This window comes from Trachurus trachurus (assembly GCF_905171665.1).
Source record: "Trachurus trachurus genome assembly, chromosome: 8".
NCBI classification, from domain to species: Eukaryota; Metazoa; Chordata; class Actinopteri; order Carangiformes; family Carangidae; genus Trachurus; species Trachurus trachurus.
In genome coordinates, this window is record NC_139905.1 from 32,408,355 (window position 1) to 32,426,738 (window position 18,384).

The following is an 18,384-nucleotide window of genomic DNA, read 5'->3' on the forward strand; positions in this document are numbered from 1 at the left end:
CAGTGAAAAGGTCAGACTGGTTTGACATCTCCACCCATCCAGTTTTTAAAGGCCACGAGAATCTTTATCACTTTCTGTGGTGTGCTCTTACACAGCACAAGTGTTCCCAATATTGCAAAGAACCCAAGACCACCATTAATGCACAGACCTCATGGAGCAGTATGCACAAAGACTGTATCATGTCATAAGCAGTGATAAACTAAACTAATCTCAAACTTAACATTTGGCAAACAACATGAAAGTCAAGAGCAGGTAATCAGATCAAAGGATTATTCTTACTTTTATTTAAATGACTATTTTTGTTTTTCACAGTGGTGTAGCCATGTTGGATTTTTGTTATTACAGGGCTCACATCAAAGCTTTTTCAAAGAATAAGTCTTCTATTGTAGGAGGAATGTTGGTGTTTGACATACTTGTGTAATATGTTTGAATCATCGCCAGCACATTCTTTTGATACATATGTTATTCCTGATGTATACCAGCAGTCAGCATAGATAATTTGGTTTTACATCAAAATACCTGAACAGTTTTATCTATTCTGCTTTTTGAATTTATGATCCTCCTCTGTGGCAGAGTTACTGTAATGCTGAAGTTGTTCATCTTGTTTGTTGTCATGTGCTGTGTTTTGTGTCAAACCTCTTGTGTGCATCTGAAAGGCCAATGGGAGGAGGTCATCCCACCATCACAAGTTGTCAATTTTTAATTTGAACATACTCCCACAACCTCTTTCCTGATGCAGATTCACTCTGCTCTGTATCAGCACCACACATGGGATCAGCTGTCTGTCAGAGAAGAGACCAGTGAAAAAGGGAATTCTAGTAATTACACAGCTGCATTATTTTAGCTGCTGGTCATTGTGTTTCATGAGCATCACATGACTAATACCAAACATTCACAATGTAATGACAGAGCACGTTCAGCATCAGTCCAGAAAAAAACTAGGAAAGCAGACTCATCCATTTCAACCTGAGAGAGTAGTTATGTCTCCCTCTGCTGAATGTGAAGAGGTGCTTCATGTCAACACTCTCATTTTGCAGTGAAACAGTGTATTTCCCAGATCTTATTTATTCATTATTTCAACACTGGTCAGGGTTTATTCTTTTATAAGAATATTTTTTCTAATTGCCATCTGCAAGAAGACACAGTTATTCACTGTGCTGTATGTAGCAACAAGTGTGTGCAATGTAAAATCTTATTTTAATTTTGCATACGTACCTTTTGTTGAAGAAATACGTTTTGTTTAAGTTTTTTCATTTATTTTTCATTTGTTAATTAAAAAAATACTTTTTTTCTTGCAGAAACTGCCTTTCATAAAGATTGCATCTAAAACTGTCTTACTCCTCCAGCCAACATTTAGTTTATTCTCATAGGTAAATGGAATATTATGCTTTGCCATGTTTAGTTTTTTGTGTGAATTACGGTGAAGTGAGTTTTTCACGTCGCACTGTGGCGTCCGTTACGGTAAAAAGAGCCTCCAGGTGACGTCACTGTGGAGCCAGTCACGCCCATTGAGAAACAGAGGGAGAGAGTGAGGCAGGGAAAGTATTCACGCTGTGTGTGTGTGTCGGACAGTGGAGCTCATCACTGTCACGTCCTGCAGGAACTAAGTGACCGTCACCGGACTGAGACAAAACTGCACTGAAAGTTTCAGCTTTCTTCTGTTTGACGCGTCTTCTTCCAGCCAACACCGTCCTTCAGCCGAGAAGCCACAGGAAGCAAGGTGAGTGGTGCACGGTCAAACACAACAAACACACACACTGACTGGCTGGAGTCCGTGAACGCAACACGGAAATGTTCTCCAGCAGCTTTTCAAGTTGATTTTTATTTCTTTTTTTTTTTTTTATCACATGCTAAGCGTCGGTTTTAGGGTTCACACATCCTATACACTTGTTGTGTAACCTTAATTAAAACGGTTTGTTGCTGAAGTTGGAGGCGGGGTTAGGTTACTGTCAATTAGTTAATTTTTCCAACTTGTCATGGACGTTCAAGTTCATACATTTCCATCCTCCTTCCTTTCCATGACGTGTTGTGTTTTCCTGGCGCGAGCAGCCGCTCATTTCCTTGGGAGTTGGGGGCAAATAAGCAGGCAAGGGGACACCAGTGTGTGTGTGTGTGTGTGTAGCCTACTCTCTGTGTCACCCAATTACCTCTTCACAGTCTGTGTGTGTGTGTGTGTGTGTGTGTGTGTGTGTGTAGCAGCCTTTATTCAGGGACTCGAACAGGGGATGTTGCCAGTATCTTATCTGCAGCTCAGTGTGTGTGTGTGTGTGTGTGGGTGTGGGGGGGGGGGGGGGGGGCTCTTGTGTTTAAGCCCTGCTTCAGACCTGTTGTTGGTTAAAACAAGAAAACATCAGCTGATGTGGTTGGCACGGCTGTTTGCTTGTGTGTAAAAAGAAAAAAAAAAGAGAGCCATATTTCAAATGAGGGACTGTACCATGGTGTCGTGACAGAGTTTCAGTCAGTAGCTCTGTGGTCGACTCTGAATGTGCAGGAGCTCTGATTAAAACTAGCCACATTTCCATGTAACAACTCTACAGATGTGAACACTGAGGCTGAACGGCGTCACCTGCGTGTTCCAGCTTGTTCTCAGTCATTCGGGGGCTGGCGGGGCGAGGGGCGGCTTCAGGGGGAGGGAGGTGTGTCAGTGGAAATGATTAGGACAGAATGGCCACAGTGCATTTTGGTGGGTTTTTTCTTGTTGTTGTTTTACACCAAACTCTTGTCAAGTTTCTGCCTCAGTGGAGTTTAAAGGGATAGCCTACTAGTTCACCCAAAATTCAAATTTCACTCATTATCTACTCACTCATGTCGACTAAGAGCTGTGAGAATTTTCAGAGTCCTCCGTTCCTTCTCTGAGTTACGGGGGGGTCCGCGCAGCAGTATTTGTCCATATAATGGTTGTCAATGGATACCAACTTTCTTTGTCCAAAAAGACACACCAAAAAACATCCAAATACCTCCATAGTGCTCGTCTGTAATGTCCCCCCCCCCGACATGAGAAATTGTTCAGAAAGGAAAAAAAAAAAAGTCTATATTTTAAGCTTGTTTGTAGCGGAAGCTCCCAGTGTCTCAGTTCACTGCTGGTTGCACTGACTGGCGGAACAATTTCTCATTTCGGGGCTTCAATACAAGAGGGACAATACAGACGAGCAGTATGGAGGTATTTGGATGTTTTTTGGTGTGTCTTTTTGGACGAAGAAAGTTGGTATCCATTGACAATAGGGCTGGGCGATATGACGATATTAGATCGTGAAGTGATTAGAGCGTGTAGACGATCTGCCAAAGTGCAGAGATCGTAGGATCGTCTGGGGCACATTCTATAAATTGCAGCTCTATGCTGACGCACCGACGCACCAGACGTATTACGTCGTCAACCTGACCGACCAATCATAGCGAATTACAGGCAGCCACGCGCTCTCTGACCCGCCTCCTTGTTTGTGTGTGTAGCGGTAGCCGCATGGTGAGCCATGGCTGAAAGCCAAAGCAGGAGTTGGTTGCTTTTTTTTTTTTTTTAAACAGCGTTTCACTATCTGTCATCTCTGCCAGTCAGCCGCTCCGCCTGCCGCCTCTCTCGTGTGCGGGCGCACTGCACGTACGTACACACACAGGCACGCACACAGACACACAGACACACACGGACCTATGACACGGGCGCATGGATAGGTCGCTCTTGGCCGCTAATAAACGGTAAATGCGCTATGTCACGCTAATTGTACAGTGTTCAAATCACCGCGCCCCCCCCTCCCCCGAATAGTTTGACTAACCCCCCTCCTAAATAAAAGCTACCTTTTGTTCATTTTACTTGCACATGTTGGTAAAACTGCAACTATTTTAATGGGCTCTATGCACAGCTGCACTACTTCCTAAATTGAATGCTGCTCCTTTATTTCCTGTCTTACATTATTGGACAAACTGATTAATCCAGGTGTGTCTGACCATTGTGACCTCTCAGACACACCTGGATTAATCAGTTTGTCCAATAATGTAAGACAGGAAATAAAGGAGCAGCATTCAATTCAGGAAGTAGTGCAGCTGTGCAGAGAGCCCATTAAAATCTGTTCAGAAAGGCTCGTTGACCTAAATTGTCTGTTTTTCAATTTTCAATTTAAGATCGGGATAAAATCGAGATCGTTATTTTAGTTTTTTAAAATCGTGATATGATATTTTTGCCATATCGCCCACCCCTAATTGACAACCATTATATGGACAAATACTACTGCACGGACCGCCCCCCCCCCCCCCCCCCCCCCCCCCCCCCCCGTAACTCAGAGAAGGGACGGAGGACTCTGAAAATTCTCACAGCTCTTAGTCGACATGTGGGTGAGTAGATAATGAGTTAAATTTGAATTTTGGGTGAACTATCCCTTTAATGACATATTGTACCTGGAAGCGGTCCTCCTGACATTAACCAGCAAGGACCAGCATGTAAAAGTCCTACATGCAGAAATCAATGAAAGAGTATTAGCTCCTGGTGGTCCATACATTTACTGTCCATAGCTTCTATCTGATGACTTGTCCAGTGTGAACTGGTTTCAGAGCCACTCCACTACAAACCTTCTGTCAGTCCGTATGGAGCAGGGTCATGTTGCAGTGTTGCCAACAGAGGTGTAAGCAGGTACAGGCTACAGACAGGCGGTCCTGTATCAAAACCACATGCAGGGCTGTAGTAGTGGTGTAAATGTTTGAAGTACTTACATAATTGGAATATAAAGGAAGTCCAGATTAAGTATTTAAAGGCTTATCAGACGCCAAATCACTGCACAGAGGTTTGCGATACTTGTACAAACAGGATTTTACAATGAGCTGAACAACAGTAGCAGGATGGGAGTCATGTTACAAAGGTGCATGGTTGGCCAACACAGAGCCACCATCAGTTGCTGTGCACCAAAAACTGAATCCAGTTCAACATTTTATTACATTTTTTGGAGTGTGCGTTGTGTTCATGCATCGGTTTCCCTCTGTGACACTGGATTAGCTCCATTCAGGTCAACTCAAGTGAGTCTGAACATGGCCTTAATCCAAGCAGCCAGTCACCGCTGATCCTGCTGCAGGTCCCCCTGTCTTTTTGGATGGGGTTGAAATACCTGTGGGAGTTAATGGCTTAATGGATATGAAAGTTCCATATATATATATATATATATATATATATATATATATATATATATATATATATATATATATATATATATATACTGTATATATTTATATATACAGCTCTGGAAAAAACGACCACTCCCAAAATGACCAGTTTCTCTGGCTTTACTATTTATAGGTATGTGTTTGAGTAAAATTCAATTATTTTTTAGTTTGTTTTATTCTATCAACTACCGACAACATTTCTCCCAAAATTGAAAAAAAAAAAAAAATTGTCATTTAGAGCTTTATAAGTCTTTTCAGACCTTGAATAATAATAAAAATGCAGAAGAAAACATGTTCATATTTATTCCTAAAGAACACAGCAAGAATATTTTAACTCAGGAAGAGTTTATAAATCCGTTTTTGTGGGATAATGTCAATGTTTAATCCCAGCAGTGGTTTTTATTTATAATCTTCCTATAAAACCAGATGTGGTTCAGGTTTCAAGATTCAAGATTCAAGATTCTTTATTTGTCACATGCAAAGTTAAAGTGTACACTTACAACAAGCAGTGAAATGAAGTCCTGACTACACCCCCCAGACTGTGCTGTCCCTCATATAAAAACATATTAAAAGAAATTGTAAATATAAATAACCTTCGATAATATGACAACAACAGCAGCAAGTAGGCATTTCAGTATAAAAACATCCAATTAAAAAGCAGCTCAAGTGCAAACCTGTGCATGGGCAAAAAGGTTAAAAAGATAGGGAGATGATCATGGCATGTTCTGATTCAGGAGCCTGACAGCTTGTGGATAAACTGGTGATGACTTCATCAGTGTTTCATTAAGTAGAATGAGTTGTGTTTGTGTTGGTATTTAAAAAAGAAAAGAAAAGAATGACTGTCATACATGTAGAGATGCTTTAAACAAACATTTGTGAAAGTGGTCTCTTATTTTTTTCTGAAACAAATAAGAGAGCACTTTCACAAAATGTTTCTTAAAAGCATCTCTACATGTACGACAGTCATTCTTTTCTTTTCCTGAGTTAAAATATTCTTGCTGTGTTCTTTAGGAATAAATATGAACATGTTTTCTTTGCATTATTATTATTATTCAACGTCTGAAAAGACTTGATATTTTTGTTATTTAGACTAGTTTAGTCATTAGCCAATAAAGCTCTAAATGACAATTTTTTTTCTTCAATTTTGGGAGAAAATTAAAAAAAATTGAATTTTACTCAAACACTTACCTATAAATAGTAAAACCAGAGAAACGAATCATTTTGGGAGTGGTCTCTTCATTTTTTCCAGAACTGTATACACAGTATTTTTTTTATTACATTTTTTAGAAACATAAACAACCAATTATCTTTACACCAAACCTGTGGCAGTGAGGGTGTTGCACCTTGAATTACACTGTCTTCTCCTGACCTACTGAACTGAAACAGCTCCGTTTTAATTATGAATGAAAACATGCACCACTACATAATTCTTCATGGCCTTCAGTGCCAAGTCGACATTTCATCTCATAAGCTTACGAGGTGTGTCCTGCACTCGCCCGTATGTTGCGCGGTCACCGCTGTGAGGAAACGTATCAGATCTCAGACCGAGCATGTATCGGATGACATAATTCCATCTAGATAACATGACACAGCAAACAATTTCAGATGAGGCTTTTTTTTTTTTTGGCATTGAAACAATCTGCTGCTGCAAAAGCTTGTTTTTCAAACATCCACCGTGCTGTTAAGCCACTTTTAAAGGCTCACCATGTTTTTTTTTACAGCTGGGAGGATGGAGCTTGTTGTGAAGGCCTTGTACGCTGTTGTGCAATGGGATCTGCTGTAATAGTCCCCAGTGAGCGGCTGGAGACAATAAAGCAGAGATAATGAGAGGGAGAGAGAGCTGGATGGAGGGTGCTCGCTCGCTCGCCCTGAAATATGACTGGAATGGCTCCTGAAGGCATCGCGCTGCTTATCACCACATCAGTCAAGGTCACACTTTGGGAAATGTGTGTGAAGGGGCACGGCCAAACAACGTAATGCTTTGCAAGGCCGGTATTGTAAAGTGATCACACACTACACTCAGTATTTGCATGTAAATAAGCGCTGCCTTTGCTTAGTGCAAACATGGACCTGAGTGACATGGGTGGCTTCTTTATCTCCACAGTTGTGCCTATCAGGACCCAAGTTAGATGTACAGGAAGTGATTGTTCTTATGAGGAAACGTGAAAAATAAGATTGGAAGATTGGATAAGCAACATCGACTTATCTTTACAGGTCGTGCCAGGCAAAAACAGGAAATCAGACAATGTGTTCACATGCAGCTGCTCAATAATCCAATTCAACTTTCATTCAGTCAAGTGTGCAACTAAATACACTTTGCTGCAGCCTGAAGAGCGTTTGTTTTCTCTTTCTGCACCAACATTTGGGCTCATTATGCAGTGAGAGAACAGTCTCGGTGCTGAGAAAGAGCACAGTTTGACTGAACAAGTTAGGAAATGAAGCCGACACTTGGCTGTCTGTATGAATGATTGTTTTTTTATCTCCTAATCCCTCGCACTTATTACGATTTCTCACTTTCATTATGTTTCTAAGGTCGACTGCAGAAATCCAGCAATAACTTGTGCACACAAAGAGCCAGACTTAAAGGGATAGTTCAACATTTTGGCAAATTGGCCCATTGCCATAATCCCTATAGTTTTAGCAGTAGGTTCATTACCTTAAATAGTCGGTGCAAGCTATTTTTAGAACGGCGGAGCAGAGCCGTGAGCTGCTCAGAGCTACGCTACGGAGGCTCATGGGATTTCTTGGTTTCCTTCATCAAACTCATCAAATACACAATCCAACAACTCCACAACGCTCAGGTGGACAAGTTGTGACCTGCACATTCACCACGCTATGAGATAATAACGGAATGTTATGAGACAGAGTTGTTTTAGAGGCAAATGCAGAGACTGCTTGCTGAAAAACTGCCCTTGACAGGAACACGCATCAGCGATTTTGCATGAATTTACCTCTAAAACAACTCTCATAATGTAACATAATTATCTCATAGCGTGGTGAATGTGCAGGTCACAACTTGTCCACCAGAGCGTTTTGGAGTTGAAATCCCATTAGCCTCCGTAGCGTAGCTCTGAGCAGCTCGTGCAATGGGCCAATTTGTCAAAATGTTGAACTAGCCCTTTAAAGGTAGGGTTGGAGATCCGATTCTGGAGCATTTTTTTTTACAAAATTATAAAGGCTAAGGCTACAAACAGACACATGAGGTGTGATGTCTCTTTTAGAATCAAAAATGAAACTGCTACAAACTGAATCACTGTTGGCCTTTAAAAATATAGCAAACATTAACAAGGCTGCAATGGTGCAAGGGTGTGTAGTTATGACCCAGTTTGAGTAGCAGCACAACACTGCACTGCAATTTAATAAAGTAATAGGATTTTACATGCAACTAGAAATAATAGCAATATGCAAATCTGAGATGCCTCTGCCAAATTATATGATATTAAATGCTGGTAAAAGTTCAACCTGTTAATACTGATTCATCTGCTTCCACAGTATTTCTGCTTGTATGTGGTTTGCAAGAGCACATCTGCTTTACAGCAACACTGGACCTTTCTATGACTTTTGCATCGATGCAATGAAGCGTCTTCTTGTCCATTAACTGTTAAACTGTTCACCCAAAATTCAAATTTGTTGACTAAGAGCTGTGAGAATTTTCAGAGTCCTCCGTGCCTTCTCTGAGTTACGGGGGGGTCCGTGCAGCAGTATTTGTCCATATAATGGTTGTGAATGTATACCAACTTTCTTCGTCCAAAAAGACACACCAAAAACATCCAAATACCTCCATACTGCTCGTATGTAATGTCCCTCTTGTATTGAAGCCCCGACATGAGAAATTGTTCCGCCGGTCTGACACAGGAAGAGCAGTGAACTGAGACACTGGGAGCTTCCGCTACAAACAAGCTTAAAATATGGACTTATTAAATTTTTTTCGGAACAATTTCTCATGTCGGGGGTTCAGTACAAGAGGGACATTACAGACGAGCACTATGGAGGTATTTGGATGTATTTTGGTGTGTCTTTTTGGACGAAGAAAGTTGGTATACATTCACAACCATTATATGGACAAATACTGCTGCACGGACCCCCCCGTAACTCAGAGAAGGAACGGAAATTTGAATTTTGGGTGAACTATCCCTTTAATTCCATCACAAAGTATTAATTCAATAAAAAATTACTTGTTAAAATATCCAGTATCACCATCAAAGAGCAAACAAGTAGTAGAGAGTTTCTGCAACGTGCGGTGCAGGAGTTTTAACAAGTGCTCGTCTGACTGGAGAACAACAGCCCCACATTGTCGGCCCGAGGCCCCGAGGCCCCGAGGCCTCATACCTCCACTGGTGTTGTGTTACACTGTGGGAAAGAGGTGCTGCTCCACCAGCACCGGCTACACCACACGTAGTAATGTAGTATTCGGCAGAGTGACGGTCCTGCACAAGTCGGAGAAGGAGGACACACACAGGATCATGTTTCACTATTTGTGTTTGGATTGTGGGAGGATCGCTGTATGTGTTGACCATCCTGCTTATTTGTGAGCAGCAGGTGCACTTCTGAACACACAACCTGAGTGAGAGACGCCGCAATGGAGTTTAGATGGAGTCTGGAGCTTTTAAAAGGTTATGTCATTCTCAGCCTGTTCCTGGCTAGTGGAGGCAGTCAGTTCAGTCTTGAACTGCATCCTGTCTCATTCACCACAAAATGACTTCAACATCATGACTTGACTTAAAGGGATAGTTCACCCAAAATTGAAATTTGGGCTGGGAGAAGTTTCAGAGTCCTCCGTGTCTTCTCTGAGTTACAGGGGGTCTCGGCGTAGCAGTGCATGTCCATATAACGGTTGCAAATGGATACCAACTGTCTTCGTAACAGCTTGTTTTGTAGTGGAAGCTTCTCGAAGCTCCTCTTCCCGGTTCGTCAAATTTGGACGAACTGGGAAGAGGAGCTTCCGCTACAAACAAGCTTGAAATATAGACTTACTTAATTTTTTCCGGGACAATTTAGCACATCGGGGCTTCAATACAAGACGGACATTACATACGAGCAGCATGGAGGTATTTGGATGTTTTTTGGTGTGTCTTTTTGTTACAGTTGGTATACATTTGCAACCGTTATATGGACATGCACTGCTACGCCGAGACCCCCTGTAACTCAGAGAAGCCACCGAGGACTCTGAAACTTCTCCCAGCCCTTAGTCCACATGAGGGGGAGTAGATAATGAAATTTCAATTTTGGGTGAACTATCCCTTTAATATACTGTTTTTTTTATTTGATGTTTTGGTCCAGGAAGTCTTCACCCACAGGAAGTAAGAAATCCTAACTTGTGGCTGACGTCCAGATGGTGTCCTACGCAGCAGATAACATGTGATTGATTCAGGGAGCTGCTCTCTCCTCCCTCATTCACTTGAAGTTGCAGATGATTCCACTCTTTCATTAGCCGTAGCACTCATCTCTTTGGAGCCAATCCCAGGCCACCGTGCGTGGGCGAGGGCGGGGGACACCCCGGACATGTCCTGCCACATCTAGAGACAAACTGGGGTTACCCAACAATTAGATTAAGTTTGTATCAATGATGACTAAATAAAATAAAACCCCTCTGCAGAGGCTTCTTGTGAACTGTGACTCCGACTTTGGGAGTGGAAGGGTGTGAAACAGTTGCAGGTGTTGGGGCACCATGGGCCCACCATGGGCCCACAGCACAACATGTCTTTGTTCCCGCTCAGTGTGAAACTTCAGTGATTTGTGAAAGTGGTATTGGTTGTTTGAGGAGCAGCTGCAGGCTGAACTGCTGTTCGTCTCGGTGTTATTATTTACAGTCGGTCCACGTCTTCCACCAACCAAGGTTATAATAGTTTTGTATTTTTCATTATAGTTTAGTTTTGTTTTGTTTTGACTTTCTTTTTCTCTAATTCAGTTAGTTAGTTCTTAGGGCAGGTTTGCTAGTTTTAGTTTTTTCTAAATGCCTATAGTATTTGTTTTAGTTGTTTCATACTTTGGGTTATTTGTCAGGTGCAGGATTCAAAAAGATCAGAGTCAGTAGGCTATTGTGTAATAAATATTGTATATAGTTTTTTGACATATCAGTGCAGTAGATTAACAATACAGTACCTTGCATGTTATTTAACATCATAAAGTGAACACAGCAAATGTTCACATTTATCTGGTAGTGCACAGAGCCAGACAGCTGATAATTAGGGGTGACCCCAAAAAATTTAAGCTTCGAAGCTTAGTTCGTTGCCATGGTAATCGATCATGAAGTCTGTGATCGATGTGATCTTCCTTTTTTCCTTTTTGACACCGGTTCTCATCGGCAATTGTTACATTAAAATGAGTAGGCGACTTGGCAACCAGGAAACCTGCCTGATTTTGGAGATATGCAGTGTTTGTTTGCCATTACTTTCATTATTTCCGCTCGTGTAAAACATTACGATCACGCACCCCCCCGGCCCTAGAAATCGATTTTATGTCTGCGAAGCTTCGATTATCAAAATATGATAATCGGGTCAGCCCTACTGATTATATACTTCTCCACCTCAGCTTGACTCTGCCGCTTTCTCCCAACTTTTGGCACCATTTTGCCAGGTAGAGTGGTGAGGAGAAGTGACGGACCCTGAGGTGCCACCAGCTCACGTAAAATTGCTTAAGCAAAATAAATCTAAGACGAAAACGAAGGGAATTTTATCTTTATTACCAAATAGAAACTCCTTGTTGTCCCTTTAACGCAAATGTTTTTTCAATTCTAGTTTTCATCATTTCGTTCGTTTTCGACAACAAGAGTCCATATAAGGACAATTGCCATTGTAGGAAAATGAAATTGGGAGGGATTATGGACACAGTGAAATTATATAAAGCATGTTTTGAAAGTAAACCCTCAAGATTGGTGTAAACTTCCCATTCTAGGTCCAATCAGGCACATTACTGTCCTGTTGGTGTCTTGTCTCATTTCCAGTCAACACATTACTGAAGAAGAGAAAGGAGCCATTGTCATTCCTCAGCCGTCATCTGGCTCCAGTCAGCTCCGCCGTGCACCACTGAATTTAAAATGACGGGACCGTGTCCCTCCGTCTCATCTTTCTTCTGCTTCTTTGTCTTCCTCTGCTCTCGTTCGTTCGCTTTTCATCAAATTAGAAAGTTACCATTATCGCTTTTTATTTATTTACAGCGCTCACGCAGCCAAAAAGCTGTTACTGCACGGTTGCATTTTACAGTGTCGGCAAACATCTTCATCCTAATCACCAGACATCCCATCTGTGGTGTCGAGTCCAAAATGGCTCCAGACATGAATCTGAATTGCCGATGTTGTTTTGGTGTTGTGATGGTTTGCTCTGTTTTTGTATTTAGAAATAGAGGATGAGTGGCCTCATTAACCTGCTATGCAGCTGTTTAGATGGACAGTGTGTTTTGAGGAATGCTCCCAACATGAATACAAAACCCCATCCATTGTGTTTATTCACTGACACAGATCCCACATCTGAACAATAGCTCGGATTTGAAATAACAAGTGGCAGCAGCGTTAGGTAAAGTCTGTGGCTCAACACAGAGACGATCATAGTGCAGAGAGGAGCTGACTGTTCCTATCTGTCACTTTAGGTTTTAGAAAAATGAGAAAGCATCAGTTGTATTTGAATGTGACAGACAAGTGATTGTGCACCCAGAGAAACATTCCTGTCACTACTCATGTCGTGTTTTCATAGCAGTGTTGATAATAACTGAGATCCAGTGATAGCTTACTTAGAAAAATATAAACTATATCTGAAATGAATCATATTTTATATTACAGTATTAGAAATTCAATGTGGAAAATAATGAAACTATGTTTTTATTAGAGTTGGAACTGACAGCTTGTCAAAAAAAAAAAAAGGAAAACTTGGTTGCGATTTTTTTCTATATATTTATTTATCTTTTGCCATCACAAAACTCAAGGTATTTACTTTCTAATGACATAAACCAACAGTGACCCTAACCATCAGGGCGCCCTCATCTGTCAGAGTGGAACCAGAGCTAATCAGACCAATCACTGCAGCCCTGTACATACTTGGTCAGGGTGAAAAAGTCAGATCATAATCAGATGTTTTGAATGAACTGTCTGTTTCCACAGTATCTCTGCTTGTAGAAGGTCAGTGTTGCAGGGCTGCTTTATGACAACACTGCATCTTGCAATGAAGTGGGCGACACATCAGTTGAAACAACAGTTACGTTTTAATATTTTGTCTGATAACTGTTTTTCAATCGGTGTCTGCTGATTGCATGATGATCACGCAGACAAGCTGTTCAAGTTGACGTTTTTTATTTTAAACATAATTGTGGAAACGAAAAAATAGTAAGAAAATTGTCTAATCCACCAAAATTTTCTGACCCCCCTGCAGTACCTCCGCGGACCCCCTAAGGTTCACAGACCACCTGTTGAAGACCTCTGCTTTAGATTATTTAATAACACAGTTCAAACTGTTTTTGGACACACTTTGTACACTGCTCTTATTATCTCTGTGTCTGGCTGCCCAAAGACAGATGATGTCAGATTTTTCATGAGCAGGTAGAAGATTTTTAAATGAAGTTTTTGCTTTTTTCATATTGTAATAAAAATAATTGCAAAAGTCTACCTCATGTTGCTCTCTAACTCCTAATAATGGTTCTGGATGAATCCCCTGTGTTCTGGTTAAGGCCATTAGCACAGTGGAAGTAGATTAGATGGGTTATGGCAAATGGGCTCACTGAAACGTTAATTCCAGCCCTATTACAAAACAACTGCAGCATCGTGTGCAGACTGATGAGGTGGGCGTGGCAGGAGATGCTCGGTGGTCTCGCTGCAGGAGTGATGCTTTCCCACAGACTGTCTTGTTTGTCTGCTGTAATGGCTCTAACAGCTCACCACAGCTTCACCAGCTAATGCAGCGTCATATTATCATGTAGTTTCTCCTGTAAAAAAAACCAAGACTGAAGCAGTAGTTGATTTTTTTTTTCTCCGACATGTGGTCCTGGATTTATTGGACACAATCTATTGATTTTCTTTTTCTTGCAACAAATCAAGTCAAACACCTTTCCTCGGGTCAGTAAATTGACCATTTGCTCCTTTTTTAATGTTTTCTCAGATGTGTGCTTCTCTGCTGCTGTGCAGTAAGTTTCCACACACACAGTCTGACCTGTGTTGCTGACTCAGCAGCTTGTAAAGTCTCAGGTTGTCATTTTCCCCACGCTGGAATGTGTTGCTCTGGATATTTACCACCAAGCCTATAAACCCTATGGTGAGGTGATGATTGATCTGTTATTGTGGCCCACAGCACCGAGGCTCCTGTGGGGTCGACATGTTCTTACTCAGGTTTCCTTCCACAGCCCAAAGACATTCAGGTTAATTAGAACCCCCTGTCACAGGCTTCCCCCACCTATCGCTCAGTGTATTCTGGGATGTCCTCCAGGCTCCCTCCCAACCCTCCAAGGCTGCTGCAGCTGATGGATGGTTATGCGTGTTGTACTGAACTGACTCAGTTCCTGACACGTCTCCTCTGCTGGTCAGTGGAGTGACTACAGGACAGCGTGCGTGGCCCTGGTGTGATGTAACCCTTCTTCTCTTTCTCCCAGCGGAGCCAGCAGCAGCAGCGTCGCTTTGACTTCTTGTGACACACTATGTGTTTTTTTTTAATCAGCCTGTTGTACATATATTTCAAATATCAGGGGATCTCCTGGATGAAATGACACATTGATCATAGACGTCATCAGTTTTTGTTACTTTTGCTTTTACCTAGGTCCTAGGCCCTGTTTTACGAAGGAGTATTAGGGCCAGCCAAAAAAAAAAAAAATCCAGCCCAAAAAAAAGGATTTTTCATTTTTTTTGGCTGGCCCTAATACTCCTTCGTACATTTTACACGATAACACTTGCGTGTGAAAAAAATATATATATATATTTTATCGGATGTGCCTATCGTTTGGACGGTGACAGCATCAGGGTTCCTACAAGTATGGAAAAGTTTGGAATTTGATTTTATACATTTCCAGGGTTAGGGTCTGGAAAAGTATTGAAAATGGAAACTATATTGTATGGAAATATATTTGTATTCTTAATACTTCTGGGTAATAATCTGGGTTTGGTCTTATCTGAAGTTATTTCGGCTAACGTGCTGTTGTACCTACCTAGTAGCTATAATCTCCTGGAAATGATTTTGTAACATAATGGCATACAAATTCAGAATAATGAAAACGAATGATTAATTGCATAATCTATTTACATGATACACATCTAATCACTCAAATGCAACAAATTATTTGAATTTTGTTACTGAGAAGTCTGGAAATTAGGGTCTGGGAAAAAGTATGGAATTTTGAAATTTCAAATGTGTAGGAACCCTGCAGCTTGAAAACACACAAAAAAGTGGAACCACCCTCCAGAGTGGAAATCTTAAAAACGCTCCACAATTGCGTTCCCGTCTAAAGGGTAAAAAGTCTGCTCTGATCTGCTCAGCTCGCGTTTACGTTTCCATCCGTCGGATCTTGGAGTTGCCCTGGCAGTAATAAACATACATCCTTCAGTAGTTGTACCGAGTCTTTACCATGGATCTATTGTAAGATAGTTGATATAATACATCCATGGTCTTTACAGACAGTATTGCTGAACTTTCTACACAGGCGCACAGACTTTGTGGTGTTGTGGCGTGTGCATACAGCATCGAATTCCACAAACTTTTGCTTCACCGTATGCATGCAGACTTCCCCCAAAAAACCCATTTGGCAGATGCTTTTATCCAAAGTGACTTTCAAGTGTGGGACATAAATAAAGCTGGGGTGTAGTGTGAGATCTTGGTGTAACTTCTGGAACATCTGTCTAATAAGTGCAAGGAGATCAGGAAAAGAAATGTATTGTAAGTGTAGGTGAGATGTTTGGAGAGAAGGTGCTCTCTGAGGAGAGGAGTCTGGCTCCATGACGGAGGTTCACAGCTGCTCTGTCAGTAACTGGTTCCACCACTGAAGAACCAGACAGGATCAGTCTGGACTGAGATAGCACTGTAAACATGTTGCTGAGATGTCAGTGTGGACTGAAGCAGTGGACAGACAGATAGACCCAAGTTAACAAAGCTGTCCTCCACATGGGAGCTGAAGGAACCCCAGTACAATCACATCACACCTGTAGCAGCTCCAGTCTTCCCCTCCGGTGATTGCAGTCCCGTCTCCTCTCCGCTTCCTGTTTCCTGCTGTTGTAGAAAGTGTTGATCATCAGCTGTGGGTGTGACGCCTTTGGGTCACACAGTGTAAGTTTAGAATAGAGGAAGAAACCCAAACAAAAGAGTGGGAGGGAGGAGAAAAGAGAAAAGCTCCCAGTGGAGTTTTCTAGTAAACAAAGTTGTGTTGACACATGTTTGTGTCCATGTGCACAACAACAACAACAACAAAAATCAAACAAATACAGTACCAGTCAGAAGTTTGGACACACCTTCTCATTCAATGGTCTTTTTTATTTTTATCACTGTCTACATTGTAGATTCACCGGAGGCATCAAGACTAAGAAAGAACACATATGGAGTTATGTTGTAAACACAAAAACCATTAATGACCTGACTCTAAACCCAGTTGATATGGTTTGGGATGAGTTGGACCGCAGAGTGGAGGCAAAACATCCAACAAGTCCTCAGCACCTCTGGGAACTCAATCCAGACTGTTGGGAAACCCATGACCTCATGAAGCTGATGACAGAATGTCAAGAGTCTAAAATCTAAAACACATTATGCTTTGTTTAACATTTTTTTGTTAACTCAATGATTCCATATGTGTTCCTTAATAGTTTTGATGACTTCAGTTTGAATCTACAATGTAGAAAGTCAAAAAAATAAAGAAAAACCAATGAATGAGAAGGTGTGTCCAACCAAACTTGTGACTGGTAAAGTAGAATGGCAATATATGTCATGTTGCTCTTCTATACTATATCAAAGCTCATAGAAGTCTCCAGTATGGTGTGGTTGTTGGACTCAGAGTGAATACCACTGACTGAATACAACATTTCTGGCTTGTTTGGTAGACAGGTGGATCTTTAACAGTAGAGATGAAAAGTCCATTGTGGTGAAGAGCTGAGCCGAACAATAAAACTCTCAATTTACCAGGGAGAACTACGGAAGCGCATTGCATTCACTTGATAAAATAAAATTTAGACACCTTATCTCGTAATTACGAGATCTTTTCTCGTAATTATGAGATCCTGATCTCGTAATTATGAGATTGAGAAAAAGGAATGTCTATAAGTCCGCTCTTGTCTCAATTAGGAACAATGGTCCATGGTAGTACAGTGGATAGAGCAGTTACCTCTCACACGGGAGACTGAGGATCGAATCCCGTGGTGGGGCTTATCGTTTACATGAAGTTTTTTAATTCGGAATTAATTATTCTGAATTAAATAGTTTGGAATTAAAATATTCTCCTTCGAGTTTACATGGAAATAATAATTCAGAATTGGGGTTAACATGGAAAACACATTAAATCGCCTTTATTTAATTCTGCTTAACGTCTGGGGGTCGGGAAGCGTTCTGATTGGACAGGGGGTACACGTGTTACGTATTTACGTCTACCGGAAGAAAACAAACTCCATTCTCAGTGAACTGAGCTGCAGCCGCGAGCCGCTCCGCTGCAAAGTTTCTCCTCTTAACTGCCAGGATGGCCTTCCCTGGGTGGGGAAGGCGAAGCTCACTGATCGCCTCCCCCGCCTGGCCGCCCCCAGCGGCGGCGGCGGCGGGCTCACACACCCTCACTGCCAGGATCGCCTTGAGCCCGGCGGTGATCCTGGCAGTGAGCTTCGCCTTCCCCTCCGGAGCAGCAGCAGCAGCAGCGGCGGCCGGGCACCGGGGTCTGTGGAGCGGGTTCATGAAGCCTGGTTGTCCCGACATGACTCACTCACAACACTGCGGCTGTCACGTTATGTTGTGTGTGTTGTAGCCTACTTTTCGGCTACAAGACACACAACATAACGTTACAGTGTTGTGAGTTGAGTCATGTCGGGACAACCAGGCTTCATGAACCCGCTCCACAGACCCCGGTGCCCGGCCGCCACTAGAGCAGCGGCGGCGGCGGCCAGGTACCGGGGTCTTTGGTGTGTATGAACGGCACAATCGGTTAACATGGGCCGGTGTGTCCCCCACTGTCTAATAATGTAGGCTACAGTGGCCTAATATACAAAACGAGAACGATGTGCTCCACCCAGGATTCGATCCTCGGTCTCCTGTGCAAGTAGCAACTGCTCTAACCACTGCACCACCGTAGCATTCATCTATTAAGACA

The 18,384-nt window shown here is 42.0% G+C and overlaps 1 protein-coding gene across 1 annotated transcript in view; it reads left to right on the forward strand.

Annotated features, from left to right (window-relative positions):
- The first annotated feature begins 1,526 nt into the window (after positions 1 to 1,526).
- The window catches only part of carhsp1 (calcium regulated heat stable protein 1), a 52,959-nt gene continuing 36,101 nt past the window's right edge, over positions 1,527 to 18,384 (forward strand). Inside the window, exon 1 of the mRNA XM_083978125.1 lies at positions 1,527 to 1,720. The gene's annotated coding sequence lies outside the window, so the exon portion shown is untranslated. The remainder of the gene's footprint in view (positions 1,721 to 18,384) is intronic.